The following is an 18,107-nucleotide window of genomic DNA, read 5'->3' on the forward strand; positions in this document are numbered from 1 at the left end:
TCAACCTACTCCGAATAGACATGTCAAGCGTACCATCATGGTCCTTAAGTCAAAGATAAAGGCGTTCACGATGCTTAGAAGCTATTAGCACGAGTAACGAAAGAGATAGGCGAACGTGCACACTGAACCTATCACAACGAGTATGCCACCACTAACCATGAGATATGAGATCAAAATCTCACTTGCGTTACTTAACCGCTGCCGTACCCTTTAAATAGGAATCAACGATTGCTTCGCAGTTGAAATATGATAATGCTTCTGGATGATTTTACCTACCTAAGGATCTCTCATTTTGCCCTACCACCATTTACGCAAATACAATCCACAAAATGCCTTTATATTCTTATTACAGGCAAAGTTGAGGCCCATCTTTTACCGAACAAGCTCTAAGCCTCGTTCCGCGGGATACCTTAAAAGTTAAATTGGATAAGAGTCTTAAGAAATATTTCGGGATTTGCTTTATTTATTGGTAATCTCGCATTTGTTCTACGAAACTTACGTAAAAGTATGTTTTTTTTCTGGAGTTGGAACTTACGACGAAACTGCTCGGTCATACTTAAAATTCAATTAAGGAAATGCTTCGGAACGCACTTACCAACTTCTCGAATATTCTCGAGTACTCAAGATTAATAAATTTACGTATTTACTAGTGGTACCTAGGTCGTTTTGTAAATATGAACCTGGTATTATCCTACCTCTCTGCTGTTGCGAGGAATGTTTTTGTTATGTATGCATGTATATCGCATTATTAGTATTCATCATTCATCATCATTATTATTAGTATTCATCGCATTATCATCGCATTATTAGTATTCATCATCATTAGTATAAATCGGATCTTCATCTGGGGTCAGAGCTTGGGAAGAATAGGAAGTTTAAGGAGTCAACACTACAAGCAGGCGCCACCTCTAAGGTTGCCGACTGTCTTGAGCGATCGTTGACAACCACCGACGCTGGTCTCCGCAGTACGGTGACTCACCATCCTGCCATTACTTACATTGTTATTGTTCTTCTTCTTCTTCCAGTGCCTCTTCAATCCTGAAGGTTGGCCGTTAGCTTCCTGTATTCATTTCTGTCAGCAGCCAGCCGGAACAGCTGTTCAACGGAGGCAATACCGGTCCACTCCCGGATATTACATTAGTATATTACATTATAAACAAGAAGGTAGATGTAAAAATCAGCCTGCTTTGAATTTCCGGATTTAATTTGTGCACGCAACGGCTTTCAAACCTAGCATAAAGAAGGAAGGAATACCTTAAGAAACGGCAGTTATATTATGGCAAAAACGGGTCTGCGCTTTGGTTGAAGGCGTTGTTTTTGCATGTAGAATAATATAGGAAAAACTATCTTAATAAATCTACTTTGGATCCAAATAAAAGACACCAAGTTTGAATTCTGTTGGTTAATGAACCGAATTATTGTCTAGAAATCCATTTCAGATACCAGACAATAGAAGCGATTAATTGTAATGAAAGTGACATTAATTTAGACGGAAAATTGAGCAAAAAAGTAAAATTACATGCCTGTCTTTGGGGTGTAAGAGAACTAGTAATTTGTTTTTAAGTCAATTATGTCATCAACTATCTTGAAATACCTTAATAATAAGATGAGACAGATTTTTTATTTATTTATTTATTTATTTATTTGGGAAACAAACAGTACAATACAAAACATAAATATTTAAAAAATATATAGCTAAAACAATAACCAAATATGTTTCCACAATCAAAATCACATATAAGTAGACAGTGAACAAGAAGAGAAATTTAGAAATTTAAATTACAAAAAAACAAAAGCAACACAATACGCACATATCATTTTATACATTAACTTACACTATAAATAACTTACACTATTAATAAGCCATTTTCATTTTAAAACCTGACGCTATATTTTCATCCTGAAAGAATTTTAGCATACTTCAGAAAATTTGATCCCTGGCTCTAGGATTTGAACATCAGGGTAGCGGTATGATTTTATACTTACCACAGACGCAAAATATTTAATTTCAATATTAAAGAAAATTGAACAAAAGGAGATATTATCTGCGAAACCATAAAAATAACTTAAGAAAGTCCCGAAGAATAATTCAAACAAAAAACAAAGATTTATTGAACAATCGTAAATAGCATTCATATTTTTCTGCCGCCCTTAACGAAATCCATCAATTCTCATCGGTTGATATGATACTGTTAGGACGGGGTTAAGCAAAAAAGATTCAATCAGAAAGAAAATTTTTTTTTTTTCCAAAAGAGGTACGTCAAGTTTTGTTTGGTAGGATAAAGAGAGCCAAATAACGGATTGATGCAAGTTTGGAGAGAGAAGAATGTTGAGCTGTAGACGAGATTTATGTTGATAACTAAGCTTTGTTTGAGGCAGAACGAAGTGGATCGAGTCAGACCTACGTTTATAATTATTATTGCAGTCGTAACCATTCTCAAATAGAACTTCTTGAACTCGCTCTATAGCAATGTGCTGATAATATAATTTAACACCGGCATATCGTATCTACCTATACAATATTAATACGTGAAGCAAAAACTTTGTATCCCTTTTTACGAAAATTGCGCGGACGGAGGAGTATGAAATTTTCCACACTTATAGAGAATATAGAGAGCAAGTGCACAATGCTAATATTTTTTTAAAATAATGCATAAAAGATACATTAAATCAATAAAGAAAACATTACACACACTATATACCATGTATTTGACGCACACATGCATGCATACTATTTACTGTCAAACTTTTGTTCTTGACGTCTGTAGTCAAATTGAGAATAGATTAAATATTGTTCGTCTTTATTAATGTTTTTTTTTAATGTACTCTTGGCAAAATTTGTGATTATAGAAGTATAAAATACAATCATAATAGTGTACAAACTTACAATTCCAATTAATTATAGTCGAATTTCGACTACTGCGGGACTTCTAGTTCTTTTTAAATGTTATTCAGTCTTGCTATAAATTCGATCAACACGAAAAAAATATGTATACGCGTGAATGAAGTCATCTGCCTCGAGACGAGAAATTTAAGTCTGAAACATTGCATATAGTGTAAAGACTTTTCAATTCTTCAAATAGAACGCATTATTGTTTGGCAGCAACAATAGGCACGGTCTTAGGGCCAGTTAAGTTAACCCAAGTGCACCTAAGTTACATACATCTATGCAACAACAACAACAACAACAAGGACACTTGTACTACCGCCCTGCATATTTCTGCCGTGAAGCAGTAATACGTTTCGGTTTGAAGGGTGGGGCAGCCATTGTAACTATGCTGAGATCTTAGAACTCATATCTCAAGGTGGGTGGCGGCATTTACGTTGTAGATGTCTATGGGCTCCAGTAACTACCTAAAACCAGGTAAGTTCGTCCACCCAACTAAGTAATATCTATTTTATCTTTACATCTATCTACTCATACCTCGTTATAGTAGATTGTTCATTTAACAAAAGCAATGTCTGCGGCGGGCGATGTATGAATCGTGCATAAATTCAAACAGAAAATTTAATGGGCCATTCCTATGTTAGTTCCCCGATGTATACTCCATATATATATATTGAGACATATTGAGCACATAAGTAACTCAAAGCGTGCTTAGGAGAAGAATTCATGCCGATTGCTACAATAAAAATATTTTAGTTGTATGGGTATGAGTTGGGTATAAAGCCTTTGTTCTATCTACCTGCCTATAAAAACGTATTTTTATAGGTACGTAGCCTATAAAAACACTTGATAATCATTTGACACAATTTTTTAACACAATAGGGATGCGACTTCGATTTTTTGCAGCAAAGATACATAAAAATATCTTTATTACCGACGCGCCGTTTGTCTTTTTTCTTATTTCATCGAATTAACAAAGTGCTTGTTGGTTCACTCCTGCATAACAAGACCGTTTTATTTGTGTTTTTAACACAAAACATATAGCATTTGTTACGTAAATTTTCTACGTAACGTAACGAATAACGCAAAAGTACGTTAGTTACAAATAGCTTCTGTCGTGTTTGACAGGATGAAATAATATTGTGAGGGGAACTTGATTCGTGAGTATTGTGTGCGGAATGTAACTATTAGCAGACAAACTAATAGCTCACATTATAATGGACATATTAGGTAAGTAAGTACTGAATATTGGACATCTAAAACCAGCATTGAATGATACTACGGGCCTGCTTGGAAAGTAATCCTGGGCTTTAGTGGGCAGACACGAAGCAAGTTATAACTTGATGAACATGCCTTTACTCCTTATAAAATAAGGCTGACCTCATTGTATCCATCCATGATGGGTACTTAGTTTTTTTATTACGTAGACGAGAGGCCCACGGACCACTCAGTGGCAAGTGGCTATCGGAGCCCATAGACATCATCGCCACGTGAGTGCCGCAACCCACCTAGAGACTTAAGATAAAGCTTTATAAAGAGGAAGAGATAGACCTAAGAAGAAATGGATGGATTGCGTGAAAGACGATATGTGAAGAGGGGAGTGAGTAAAGAAATGGTATATGATAGAGGAGTATGGAAGGAGAAAACATGTTGCGCCGACCCCAGGTGACTGGGGGAAGGGCAGGAGAATGATGATGAAAGCCCGCGCGGTTATGTGCCGCGATTTATGTGGTGAAGGAATAACATCGGGTAATAAAAATCAAACCCGCAAAATTATAATTTGAGTAATTACTAGTGGTATAACGTCTTGTGAATCCGCACGGGTAGGTACCACCACTATTTATACGGTAAAGAAGTAATGCGTTTCAGTTTGAAGGGTGTGACACCCGTTGTGCTGTTAAAACCGGGACCTTACAACTCATGTCTCGAGGTGATTAGCGGCATTTACGTTGTAGATGTCTATGGGCTCCGGTTACCACTTAAGACCAGTTAGGCCGTGAGCTAGTCCAACCATCTAAGCTACAAAAAGAAATTCTCAGATTTTTCTACCTATCGAATTTCTATACGTCCCAAAACAGATTAAAAATTCCATCCTGTGTTTCGCGAGACCAGTATTTATAATTTGCTTACTATACGTAATGCAGTTGGTAGCTACATAAAGAAACTTACAGTCGTATACCATTGAACCTTTATTAAATGATAATAATATGTAATTGATTAGATCTATCATTTTATGATTTTAACGTATTATGAATGTAATTATGAAGAATGTCTTTATGACTATAATTTATGAATGTTATATTATAAATTAACATTTTAGTAATCTTCAATTAATTCAATATATTTATTTTTAATTAGCACACTTTTTATTCAAGTAAGAACATGCTGGAATGTTAAAATTTTACAATTCCATTATTAATGTCTCTGGCAAAAAATAATTTGAATTGAATTTACCGCACCGCCCGCCATCGGAGTAGAGTTCATCCATACTACCTGGAGCCACTACGTTCATCCACAGTGCGTTTCCAGAGATCTTTTTTGCCACGTACCATCCGGCTTTGGAATGAGCTTCCCTCCACGGTGTTTCCCGAGCGCTATGACTTGTCCTTCTTCACACGAGGCTTGTGGCGAGAATTAAACGGTAGGCAGCGGCTTGGTTCTGCTCGTGGCATTGCAGACATCCATGAGCGACGATGGACAACGGACACTAAGGCATGGCTCTTTCTCTTCTCCATTGTACGAAATATCCTGGGTCTGCATAGGCTTGGGATATACGCAGCTGTGTCCAGTCGACATATCACAGTGGACCATAACGGCATCATTCACATCCCCACCATTAGGATAGATCCAGTATTGACCTGATTGTAGAATAAACGGATCCAAGGATACGTTCATGTTCAGCTAATAATTTGTGTATGCAAAATCGAAATCGGCCTATTTGTTATATTGCTGTAGGTGAAGTGAATAAACTGGTGGTAGGACCTGTTGTGAGTCCGCACGGGTAGGTACCACCACCCACTCACCGTCCACTCACCATTAAATGGGCCGTATGCTCATCTGCCTATACGACAATAAAAAAATAAAATAAAAATTGAATTGAAACTCTTGCTGAGACGTTTGGGTAAAGGGCAATGTAAACCGACGGCTCGTAACAGCTGAACATAACAAAACCTTTGATCCCAACGCGATTGAATTTCACTATCACAAAAGGAACGTTGTACGCACAAAACCTTAAAGGGACGAAACGAGAGGTGTCAATATGGGATCGCAAAACCTAACACCTCATCGTATGGTAATCATAAATTGGTCCGCATTAGCTAAAACCCCTGTTTCGTATTCAGAACGCGAGGCCCTCCGGTCGAGGGTTCAGACCCTGTCAGGCCCACATTAACTGCTGCCCGTGAATTATGTGCTTCTATCAAAATATCTTCGGCTGAATGTGAAAGTATAAGATAGTCTAATCTGCGTATTTCGAATTCAGGTGACATGTTCGCTGATTATCGGGTTAGTTTTTGGAAATGGTGTTATAGGGTTTTGGTAAGCTCACACTTATAGGTGCCACCCTGTTAATTTCTGCTAAACACCAGGTAAACCTAGAGCTCTTTCACACATATAAACAAAAAAATAATTAAGACTAATATACATAATATTCTAAATGCTGTGTGTGCAATGCAAATGGTGCCAAACACCGTATGGTAAGTCCAAGGTATAGTTATGCCAATTAATTTGCAGATCTTCCTATAAAGTCAATGTGAGTAATTATATAAGTGCCAGAATCAACGCTCAAACAAATAACATGGACCGAATAATGATAATAATAATAATAATAATGGCGGTACGCAAGGAATGGCGGCGTCTGGTGAAGCGCACCACCACCCGAAATGATGACCACGAGTACACTGCCAAGAGTGCCAAGAGTGCAAACGAGTAAGAAGGCTTATAATACGTCCCAGTAGTGACAGGTGGACCAAAACTTGTCATTAGTGCTGCGTCTTGTGTGATCTCTGGTCGTACTGGCAAAACGATTTGCTTGTATATTTTATTCTCAATGTACATAACTGCGCATAAAGCTTAATATACAAATACATTATTATAATTAGTAAATAGCTTTAATATCGTTAGGGTTGAGCGGAGACGTTAATAAAAAAAAAACACGTGAACATCGATATATTTTATTAATACGTGAAGCAAAAACTTTGTATCCCTTTTTACGAAAATTGCGCGGACGGAGGAGCATGAAATTTTCCACACTTATAGAGAATATAGAGAAAAAGTGCACAATGCTAATTTTTTTTTAAATAATGCATAAAAGATACACTAAATCAATAAAAAAAACATTACACACACTACACACCATGTATTTGACGCACACACGCATGCACACTATTTATTGTGAAACTTTTGTTCTTGACGTCTGTTGTCAAATTGAGAATACCTAGATTAAATATTGTTTGTCTTTGTCAATATTATTTATAATGTAGTCTTGGCGAAATTTGTGATTATACAAGTATAAAATACAATCATAATAGTGTACAAACTTACAATTCCAATTAATTATAGTCGAATTTCGACTACTGCGGGACCTCTAGTAAATTCAATTCGTCAACATCGACTTCATATCTTAAAGTAGATGACATTCATATTGATTGTTATTGGCTACTTAACATCATGTTTATCGAAAATTCGTTAAAGATTATAAAAAAGTTGGTAGGAATTTACACAAGTCGCAAATCAATCACCCGCTGTACAAATAATGTAGTTGTAAACACGTAATATGTAGAGCAGGAAACAACAAATATATCTCTATCAAAAGATTTAATTACGAATTTGAAGTCGTCGTGGCCTAAAGGATAAGACGTCCGGTGCATTCGTATGTAGCGATGCACCGGTGTTCGAATCCCGCAGGCGGGTACCAATTTTTCTAATGAAATACGTACTTAACAAATGTTCACGATTGACTTACACGGTGAAGGAATAACATCGTGTAATAAAAATCAAATCCGCAAAATTATAACTTGCGTAATTACTGGAAAAGAGGCAGGCAACAAAAAAGATGGGATGATGATATCAGGCAGGTTGCGGGCATAACATGGAGTAGAGTAGCCAGAGAGAGATCAGAATGGAGTAGGTTAGAGGAGGCCTTTGCCAACTGGCAAACGGACTTACAGAGAGTAAACAAGCACCAAATACACTAATTTTAATTATCTAAAATACATTTATATAACATATATCAGTATAAGTGCAGTAATTTATGAAACTTAATTGTATATCTGTTTTCCGAATAAAGGGCCCTATTATTATATTATTATTATTATAATTACTGGTGGTAGGACCTCTTGTGAGTCCGCGCGGATAGGTACCACCACCCCACTTATTTCTGCCGCAAAGCAGTAATGAGTTTCGGTTAGAAGAGTGAGTGGGGGAGCCGTTGTAACTACTTGAGACCATAAAACTTATATCTCAAGGTGGGTGGCGCATTTACGTCGTAGATGTATATGGGCTCCAGTTAACCACTTAACACCAGGTGGGCTGTGAGCTCGTCCACCCATCTAAGTAATAAAAATAAAAAATCAATCACCTGCTGTGCAAATAATGTAGTTGTACAGTCGAAATATCTAGAGCAGGAAACAACAAATACTCATCTCTATCAAAAGATTTAATTACGAATATTCCAGAAAAAAAAAAATCAACGCGAAACGTCTGCACGAAAGAGCATTTCCATTATCCGAATTACAAAGTTGAGAATAATTTCAGTTAGGTTTTGTGGAAATTGTTTCAGATGCTCGAAGGCCTGGGGCGGTGCGCGATGCTCATATAATGTCTATACTCTTGTTAAGGATTCCGGAATTCGGACGTAAAAATTAAATAATAGATTCAAGCACAGCTGATGCAAGTCATCGCACGTTTGAAAGGTTTCAACTTCATATTTTATTTGTTTTTTTTATCGTCAATACTGATGATAGCGCATTTTGGAACCTTGTAAAAAACTGCCTCTTTTCGTTTCAAATCAAATCAAATCAAACCAAAACAAAACAAAAAAATTCAACATAAATGAAAGTACACACTTGTTGAACATCAAAAAGAACTACCGCCAATTTACAAAAACTAGCCTCCGTTCTGAGAAAAACTGGTAAGAAACTCAGCGGGCATGTCTTTTTTTTTTAAATTAGTTTTTTTTAAATATTCATTTTTACAGGAGATATTATAACGTAACAATTATTGCAATATTGAAATGCCCGGAGCGAGCAACTCACTTTGAATTGTGTGATAATGTATAATAATAATATTATAATTGGGAACAAATCAAGGACGACCATCCGGCCCCAATATAGGATTCCCTGTGCTATGGGTACCAGAGTTTGCCAAACCTACTTATAAACGTTCAAACATAATAATACACATATTATGTAGGTAATAAACACCCAAACCTAGAGCAAACAAATCTGCGCACCAAACAAAGTTTTCCCGGTGTGGGAACCGAACCTACGATCCTCGGCGCAAAAATCAGGGGCTCTAACACCACCGAATCAGTGACATATAACATAGATACTTCTATAACATGTCTCTTTCATAAACACAAGCAATTTCAATCTCAAATTCAACTGACATCAACGCGAATATCCAAACTAAATGATTATTATTATTGAATGTACAGCCGGCTTCAGACCATTACCTCGCGTAGGTGCAAAAGTTATTTAACCGATTAAATTTGGTCGATGTTTTAAATCAACGTATGTTTTACCAAAACTGTGCCAGTATTCCAAATTTATTTGGTGCGATATGAAATTTTCGAACAGCATTTTACATAGAGCAGAAGAAGTTTATTGTGACTGCCAATATTAATATACACTGTAGCCTCATTCTCCATTGGTGCTTTTAGGTACCACAAGCACCGGTCACCGTCCTCGTCGAACCCGTCGCTTGCGACGAAGGGCTCGACGAGCGAATGAACCCACAGACACAGCCCATTAAGTTTGTCGCCGGATCTTCTCAGTGGGTCGGGCGGTAGATTCTGCGAAGCACTGCTCTTGCTAGGGCCAGTGTAGCTACACATCCGGTTTGAGCCCCTTGAGCTCACCTACATGTTAGAGTGAAGCTGAAATAGCCTCTCAAGGCTATCAGCACAGGTAGGAAAAAAAATCTCCGTTATCGCTCTGGACAGAATCTGAATCTCTTGATCCATCAATCTGATCCAACGCTATAGTAATAAATTGTAAAAAATATCAAAGGACCAGTTTGCATCGGAATTGTGCCTCTCTGATATTTAACCAAAAGATAAATTCACTGTCCGCATTGCATTACTTCTTTACCAAAGCATATTGCATCATCAATTCAGCCTTATCCTGTACAGTATACCTTGAGACATAAAGGCCATTTATTATTGCCCTGATTCCTGAACGTACGTTTTTACATAGCTTTATGTTTTTTGGAAGTCTAGTTTCATTGCATAATGCGTATCATATGAAGAATCGTGAAGCTCATTTGCTCATGGCGCTGTTTAAAACATGTTTCTCGACGCGTAGTCAGACTAGAATGACGCTGTGTCTTTTGCTACGCGCTTCTGACTTTTAATCACCTGAACTTAGATGGCATTTCCTTACGAGGACATGGCTAATGTGAACCATTTCTTCTGATTATTTTATATTTGAGTTGTTGTTAGCTACTATGATGCTTTTGACCTTTTCATATTTGATATCCAAATCGCGTCTTGTTTGTTTTGGTTTACGCCATTTTACGTCATTTCACGTCATGTCACGTCACGTTGCGTCATTTAGTTGTTAATGTCGACCTTTTTAGCAGTCTATCAAGCAATCGTTCTTTCTGTTTATAGAGATTATTGATTTAGTAGGTAATTTCTTCGGTTTTTGAGAGTTGCAGACATAATTAGAACTTGTCGCGTTTCTTCTGAGTTCATTCACAATTAACGGAACAATCAATTATCAATGTGATAAAAAGGCGAGAAAAAGCCGTAATTACGGAATTAAAAGTAAATTATATAATAAAAAAATATATATTATAAAATGTAAAAGCAATTTAACATTGTTTTTTTTTAAGTGGAATTGAAACGGATGTGTTACAGGGCGGTTTTGGTGGTTGTAAGCTTCGATAAGCTTAACACCAGAAACTCCGGAAGTTTCATCGATTTATTTATCCTAATGAAACTTCATGTAAGAATTGTTAAGCTCAGACTCGACTCACAGACACGGGCAGATGTAAATTAGAATGTCCATGGAAATAAACAAGAAGAAACGTGTAAAGAGGTCGTCTGTCTTAATATTTAATTGATGGAGGCGTTCCTAAGTACTCCGAGACGTCTTAGACGGTGTCGCCTGAATGATAAATAGCTGTGCTCTTGGAATTCAAACGAAAAATTGAAGATTTTTAATATTTTCAACTAGTTTTACGTATATTTCCAGACGGTGACGTTTTTAGATGAATATTTTTTTTATTACTTAGATTTGTAGACGAGCTCCCGGCCGACCTGCCTATTTACAACATATATGCCGTCTCTCACTTTGAGATTTGAGTTCTAAGCCTCAGTTTTGACTGTACACGGGCGATTACAGCAATTCGTCAAAGCTTTTCTACTTCTGAAATCTATCTAGAGATGTTTTAATGTGATCGCATCGTTACAGAAACAACAGTTACCAAAAAAACCGGTATCATAATAGGAATTGCAAACGGAAAAATCTTCTTGGAAACATCCTAAATGATGGGCATGTACGTGCGATCAAAGCGTTTGGGGTACATAATATTTGTAATTTAACGCTCTCCTCCGAGAACGTTTATATAAATAAGCAATTCGAAAGTGGTCGTTTCTTGGTGATGTGTTGTATTTTTAGAGATTGTTGTATGTAAGCTGTTTTTCTCTCTCCGTTTATAAATGTCTTCTTCTGTATTCTTTTATTTGAAAACATAAGATCAGTAGCGATTCTTCATGCTAAAACTCGATTAGGTTTACAGTTTTATGATAATTCAATTCACACTTACACGACCCATTATTTTGTTCTGGTGGATGATTGGATGACACTGATAGCAAAGACACAAAACGCCGCTTACCCCGAGATATTTGACCAAGGAATCCCTTGCAATTAAATAATTATTGTTCTGCCCCGCGAAAAGTAAGATTGCTTCATAGCTGTATTAAGTTGGAGTTAAATTTTTACGTGACATACACATGATTAAAATTAAACCATATTTAATTGAAGTAATCATTTACTGGCACTTTTAAAGTGTCATATGTCATACTGTCGTATGTCATACGTCATAGTGGTGATTTATAATACTGCTTATCCATATAGAATGATTCACAAGAAACTCTGAGCTTGCGCTTTGGGAGATTTAACGACAGAGAGAAGATCTTCCACCGAGCGAGTGTAATTGCTCGGTAGACCGACGGTCCGAATCCTCCGAACTTGTATAAAATTGAAGTCGTCGTGGGTTGTGGCCTAAAGGATAAGACGTCCGGTCCATTCGTATGTAGCGATGCACCGGTGTTCGAATCCCGCAGGCGGGTACCAATTTTTCTAACGAAATATGTACTTAACAAATGTTCAAGATTGACTTCCACGGTGAAGGAATAACACCGTGTAATAAAAATGAAACCCGCAAAATTATATCTGCGTAATTACTGGTGGTAGGACCTCTTGTGAGTCCACACGGGTAGATACCACCACCATGTCTATTTCTGCCGTAAAGCAGTAGTGCGTTTCGGTTTCAAGGCTGGGGCAGCCGTTGTAACTATACTGAGACCTTAGAACTCATATCTCAAAGTGGGTGGCGCATTTACGTTGTAGATGTCTGTGGGCTTCAGTAACCACTTAACACCACGCTGTGAGCTCGTCCACCCATCTATGCAATAAAAAAAGGCTAGAGGCCGAAAAGAATGGGATGCATTTGAAGAAACCTACACTCAGCATAGGGTGGACAAGGTTTGAAGAAGAGAAATGGATCCAGTGCTATTCTACCTGCTTTAGTTTTACAAGGCAGCTTGTACGCAGTTTTGTAGGCAGCGGCTTGGCTTTGCCCCTAGCATTGCTGGCCTCCATGAGCGACGGTGATCACTTACCATCAGGTGGGCCGTATGCTCGTCTGCCTACAAAGGCAATAAAAATAATAATAATAATATATATGTAGGCACACGTCAGAGATGGCTGAACGGTAGTTTCCGTTATCACTCGTATTTGGTTGAACTCAGTTTATAAAAAGTCAATAAAACCTTTTGAATAATAATTATTGAAACTCAACACACACAACTTTCACAATGACAGGATAAACCGACAGTTTCGTTGCACATACCGACAGACCGACTGACTGACTGACTGACTGTCAGAGACTCACTGACTGAGACGGACGGAATGACTGTCTGACACGGAATGCCACGACTCTGTCCACGTACCGCCATTTTATACTGTGGCGTTACGGAGTCTACCCTTCATTTTGTGATATTTATCAAAACAACATTTCATCATTTAAAATAATAATCAAAACCACCGTCTTAATATTACCAAAAGTCGCCATCCACGACAACCAAAAATCGTTATCCACGACATATATAACTGACAATATTCACGTTGAAGGAATGACATACAAAAAAACAAATACTAACAGAAAAGTCAAACTAGAAAGAAAAAAAGCTGCTAAAATCGTTATCCTCACATCTTACGGACGCACTTTAAACTTTTCTCATTATAGGATCGTTAGCGAGGAGTTATCTAAGAGGTGAGAGAGCGAATAAACAAAAAATAGAAGAAAAAAAATCTCCCGAGGAATCTAATTAAAACAAGTTCGGTTCGCGTTTGTGTTTTCCGTGCTTTTTTTATTTTATTTTTATGTTTTTTTTCCGCTTCCTGCCGCCTTTTTGTTTTTACCGACGAGGACGTGGATAAATAAATTAAAAATGTAGAGACGGTGTCAGGATTATTGGAATGTACATAAGTGAGATAGAAAGACGGTATGTTGAGAATAGTGGAAAAATTGACAATAGTATTCATGAATTTTATGGGTGATGTTTTAGCTCATTGCAAGCATTAGGAAATATGAGGCGTATTGTGTACATGAGTAGGTAGTCATCGTTGGTTTAAAGTGTGTGTCACGTTTTATTCTACAACCAGTCTTTTGTTTTTTTTTCTGCCTATGCTGATGGCCTTGAGAGGCTATTTCAGCTTCTCCTTGACGTGTAGCCGGGAGTGTTGCTGGCCTTAGCACGAGCAGTGCTTCGCAGAATCTACTACCAGATCGGAAACGCGACCCACTGAGAATATCCAGCGAGAAACTCAGTAGGCTGTGTCTATGGGTTATTTTACCCGCCGAGCCCTTCTTCGCAAGCGACGGGTTCGACGAGGACGGTGACCGATGCTTGAGGTACCTATGGCAACCAGTGATTACGCAAACTTATGTAGCAAGTTTTATTTTTATTACACGACATTATTATTCATCGTGGAAGACTAATTACAATAATTACCCACCTGATTCTTTGAGCCCCATCAAACCTAGTCAATTACACTATAAGCGCTTCGCAATAGAAGACACTCTCAACGGTGGTGTCCAGTAAACCCATAAAACCAGTAGACAAGTAAGGAATACAAAAAGTTAGGAATCGCAAGATTCTTTAACGAAAATGCTGTATTCGGATGTGAACAAATCTGTATCGGGTTCCAATCTTTAGGCTGGTTCCGGTCCAGGGAAGTGTTCTGGGACACCAGCGGGACCACTTTGGGCGGCCTGACGAGTTGATGTACTATAGCCGACGCAGAGTTGTCGACTGTCACCTCGACGACTCTGTCTATTAGGCATCCTTGGCTAGATTTGCGCGTCTGATTGTAATATTGACCGCGAAATCCCCCGTAATATAAGGCTCTGTCTTAGGAGGGATCGGACATAGGGCGAGAGTGCAGGATAATCATTGAGCCTTTAACATCTTAAGCTTCGGCGTGTACTACCTGTTTTGAATTTAACTATGCTTGGGACTGAGAAAAGGATAAGTTTTAGGACTCACTCCGTAGTTCGTTGATGCACTATTCAATTTTCTCACTGGCGAGAGTTCTATGTGCTGATTGATCAATAAATCACAATTTTATCATTTTGGCACCGGAACCATGTTTTTGTTTTTTTAATACGCTTTTATTACCTTCAGACGTATGTTTGTTTGTAACGGAATCTTTGAACATGATTTTGGCTCCCGCTCGATCCTCCCGCGCTCGCTAATATCGAAGCATCAGTGTGCCGAATCTCACTGATGGGACACGCGCCGATCGTTATCGCGTCCGTTTATCTTCCACCGGATAAGATCGTTCTAAGCAGTGATATCGAGGCGCTGCTCGGTATGGGGAGCTCTGTCATTCTGGCGGGCGACCTAAATTGTAAACACATCAGGTGGAACTCACACACCACAACCCCGAATGGCAGGCGGCTTGACGCGTTAGTCGATGATCTCGCCTTCGATATCGTCGCTCCGCTAACCCCGACTCACTACCCGCTAAATATCGCGCATCGCCCGGATATACTCGACATAGCGTTATTAAAAAACGTAACTCTGCGCTTACACTCGATCGAAGTAGTTTCAGAGTTAGATTCAGACCACCGTCCCGTCGTTATGAAGCTCGGTCGCGCTCCCGATTCCGTTCCCGTCACGAGGACTGTGGTGCATTGGCACACGCTGGGCATCAGCCTGGCTGAATCTGATCCACCATCGCTCCCGTTTAACCCGGACTCTATCCCGTCTCCTCAGGATACCGCTGAAGCCATAGACATCTTAACGTCACACATCACTTCGACATTAGATAGGTCATCGAAACAAGTTGTAGCGGAGGACTTCCTTCACCGCTTCAAATTGTCCGACGATATTAGGGAACTCCTTAGAGCTCAGAACGCCTCGATACGCGCTTACGACAGGTATCCTACCGCGGAAAATCGTATTCGAATGCGTGCCCTACAACGCGACGTAAAGTCTCGCATCGCCGAAGTCCGAGATGCCAGATGGTCTGATTTCTTAGAAGGACTCGCGCCCTCCCAAAGGTTTTACTACCGCTTAGCTCGTACTCTCAAATCGGATACGGTAGTAACTATGCCCCCCCTCGTAGGCCCCTCAGGCCGACTCGCGGCGTTCGATGATGACGAAAAAGCAGAGCTGCTGGCCGATACATTGCAAACCCAGTGCACGCCCAGCACTCAATCCGTGGACCCTGTTCATGTAGAATTAGTAGACAGTGAGGTAGAACGCAGAGCCTCCTTGCCACCATCGGATGCGTTACCACCCGTCACCCCGATAGAAGTTAAAGACTTGATCAAAGACCTACGTCCTCGCAAGGCTCCCGGTTCCGACGGTATATCTAACCGCGTTATTAAACTTCTACCCGTCCAACTCATCGTGATGTTGGCATCTATTTTCAATGCCGCTATGGCGAACTGTATCTTTCCCGCGGTGTGGAAAGAAGCGGACATTATCGGCATACATAAACCCGGTAAACCAAAAAATCATCCGACGAGCTACCGCCCGATTAGCCTCCTCATGTCTCTAGGCAAACTGTATGAGCGTCTGCTCTACAAACGCCTCAGAGACTTCGTCTCATCCAAGGGCATTCACATCGATGAACAATTCGGATTCCGTACAAATCACTCATGCGTTCAACAGGTGCACCGCCTCACGGAGCACATTCTTGTGGGGCTTAATCGACCAAAACCGTTATACACGGGAGCTCTCTTCTTCGACGTCGCAAAAGCGTTCGACAAAGTCTGGCACAATGGTTTGATTTTCAAACTATTCAACATGGGCGTGCCGGATAGTCTCGTGCTCATCATACGGGACTTCTTGTCGAACCGCTCTTTTCGATATCGAGTCGAGGGAACCCGCTCCTCCCCACGACCTCTCACAGCTGGAGTCCCGCAAGGCTCTGTCCTCTCACCCCTCCTATTTAGCTTATTCGTCAACGATATTCCCCGGTCGCCGCCGACCCATTTAGCTTTATTCGCCGACGACACGACTGTTTACTATTCTAGTAGAAATAAGTCCCTAATCGCGAAGAAGCTTCAGAGCGCAGCCCTAGTCCTAGGACAGTGGTTCCGAAAATGGCGCATAGACATCAACCCAGCGAAAAGTACTGCGGTGCTATTTCAGAGGGGAAGCTCCACACGGATTTCCTCCCGGATTAGGAGGAGGAATCTCACACCCCCGATTACTTTCTTTAGACAACCCATACCCTGGGCTAGGAAGGTCAAGTACCTGGGCGTTACCCTGGATGCATAGATGACATTCCGCCCGCATATAAAATCAGTCCGTGACCGTGCCGCGTTTATTCTCGGTAGACTCTACCCCATGATCTGTAAGCGGAGTAAAATGTCCCTTCGGAACAAGGTGACACTTTACAAAACTTGCATAAGGCCCGTCATGACTTACGCGAGTGTGGTGTTCGCTCACGCGGCCCGCACACACATAGACACCCTCCAATCCCTACAATCCCGCTTTTGCAGGTTAGCTGTCGGGGCTCCGTGGTTCGTGAGGAACGTTGACTTACACGACGACCTGGGCCTCGAATCAATTCGGAAATACATGAAGTCAGCGTCGGAACGATACTTCGATAAGGCTATGCGTCATGATAATCGCCTTATCGTTGCCGCCGCTGACTACTCCCCGAATCCTGATCATGCAGGAGCCAGTCACCGTCGACGCCCTAGACACGTCCTTACGAATCCATCAGATCCAATAACCTTTGCATTAGATGCCTTCAGCTCTAATACTAGGGGCAGGCTTAGGGACCCCGGTAACCGTACTCGTCGAACTCGACAAAGAGGTCGACGTGCAACCTAACCCATGCATCAGCCCGCTGAGTTTCTCGCCGAATCTTCTCAGCGGGTCGCGATTCCGATCCGGTAGTAGATTCATTCGCGAAACAATTGCTCTTGAGTTGTTAGGTCTTCTTCGGAGGCGCTCGGGCAGTTGTTAGCAAATCCCACCCCTCTTGGCTGAGCCTTTGCTCGCCCACCTGTCCTGGTGAAACTGGAAAGGCCTTCGGGCCACCAGTAAACTCTCAATCATAAAAAAAAAAAAAACATGATTTTGGCCCCGACTAAAGATTTGGTATGCTTGTTAAGGACCGATGACAATATTATTACACACACTTTTCGCGCCGTTTTCACACGCGTAGTTTTTATTGTAGTGTCAACAGATGGCGTGGATAGCGGATTGAGGAAGAAATAAGGAAAAAGAAGTCCCAACAACATC

At 40.0% G+C, this 18,107-nt stretch overlaps 1 long non-coding RNA gene across 1 annotated transcript; it reads right to left on the minus strand.

Annotated features, from left to right (window-relative positions):
* Positions 1-1,616: 1,616 nt before the first annotated feature.
* On the minus strand, positions 1,617-12,184 carry LOC134199095 (uncharacterized). The gene is made up of 5 exons (XR_009973453.1): positions 11,948-12,184; positions 3,425-3,623; positions 2,888-3,037; positions 1,987-2,045; positions 1,617-1,900 (listed from the first exon to the last, which is right to left on the minus strand). It is a non-coding gene; the product is annotated as an uncharacterized LOC134199095 (long non-coding RNA).
* Positions 12,185-18,107: the final 5,923 nt, after the last annotated feature.

Source organism: Bombyx mori, chromosome 6 (genome assembly GCF_030269925.1).
Source record: "Bombyx mori chromosome 6, ASM3026992v2".
NCBI lineage: Eukaryota > Metazoa > Arthropoda > Insecta > Lepidoptera > Bombycidae > Bombyx > Bombyx mori.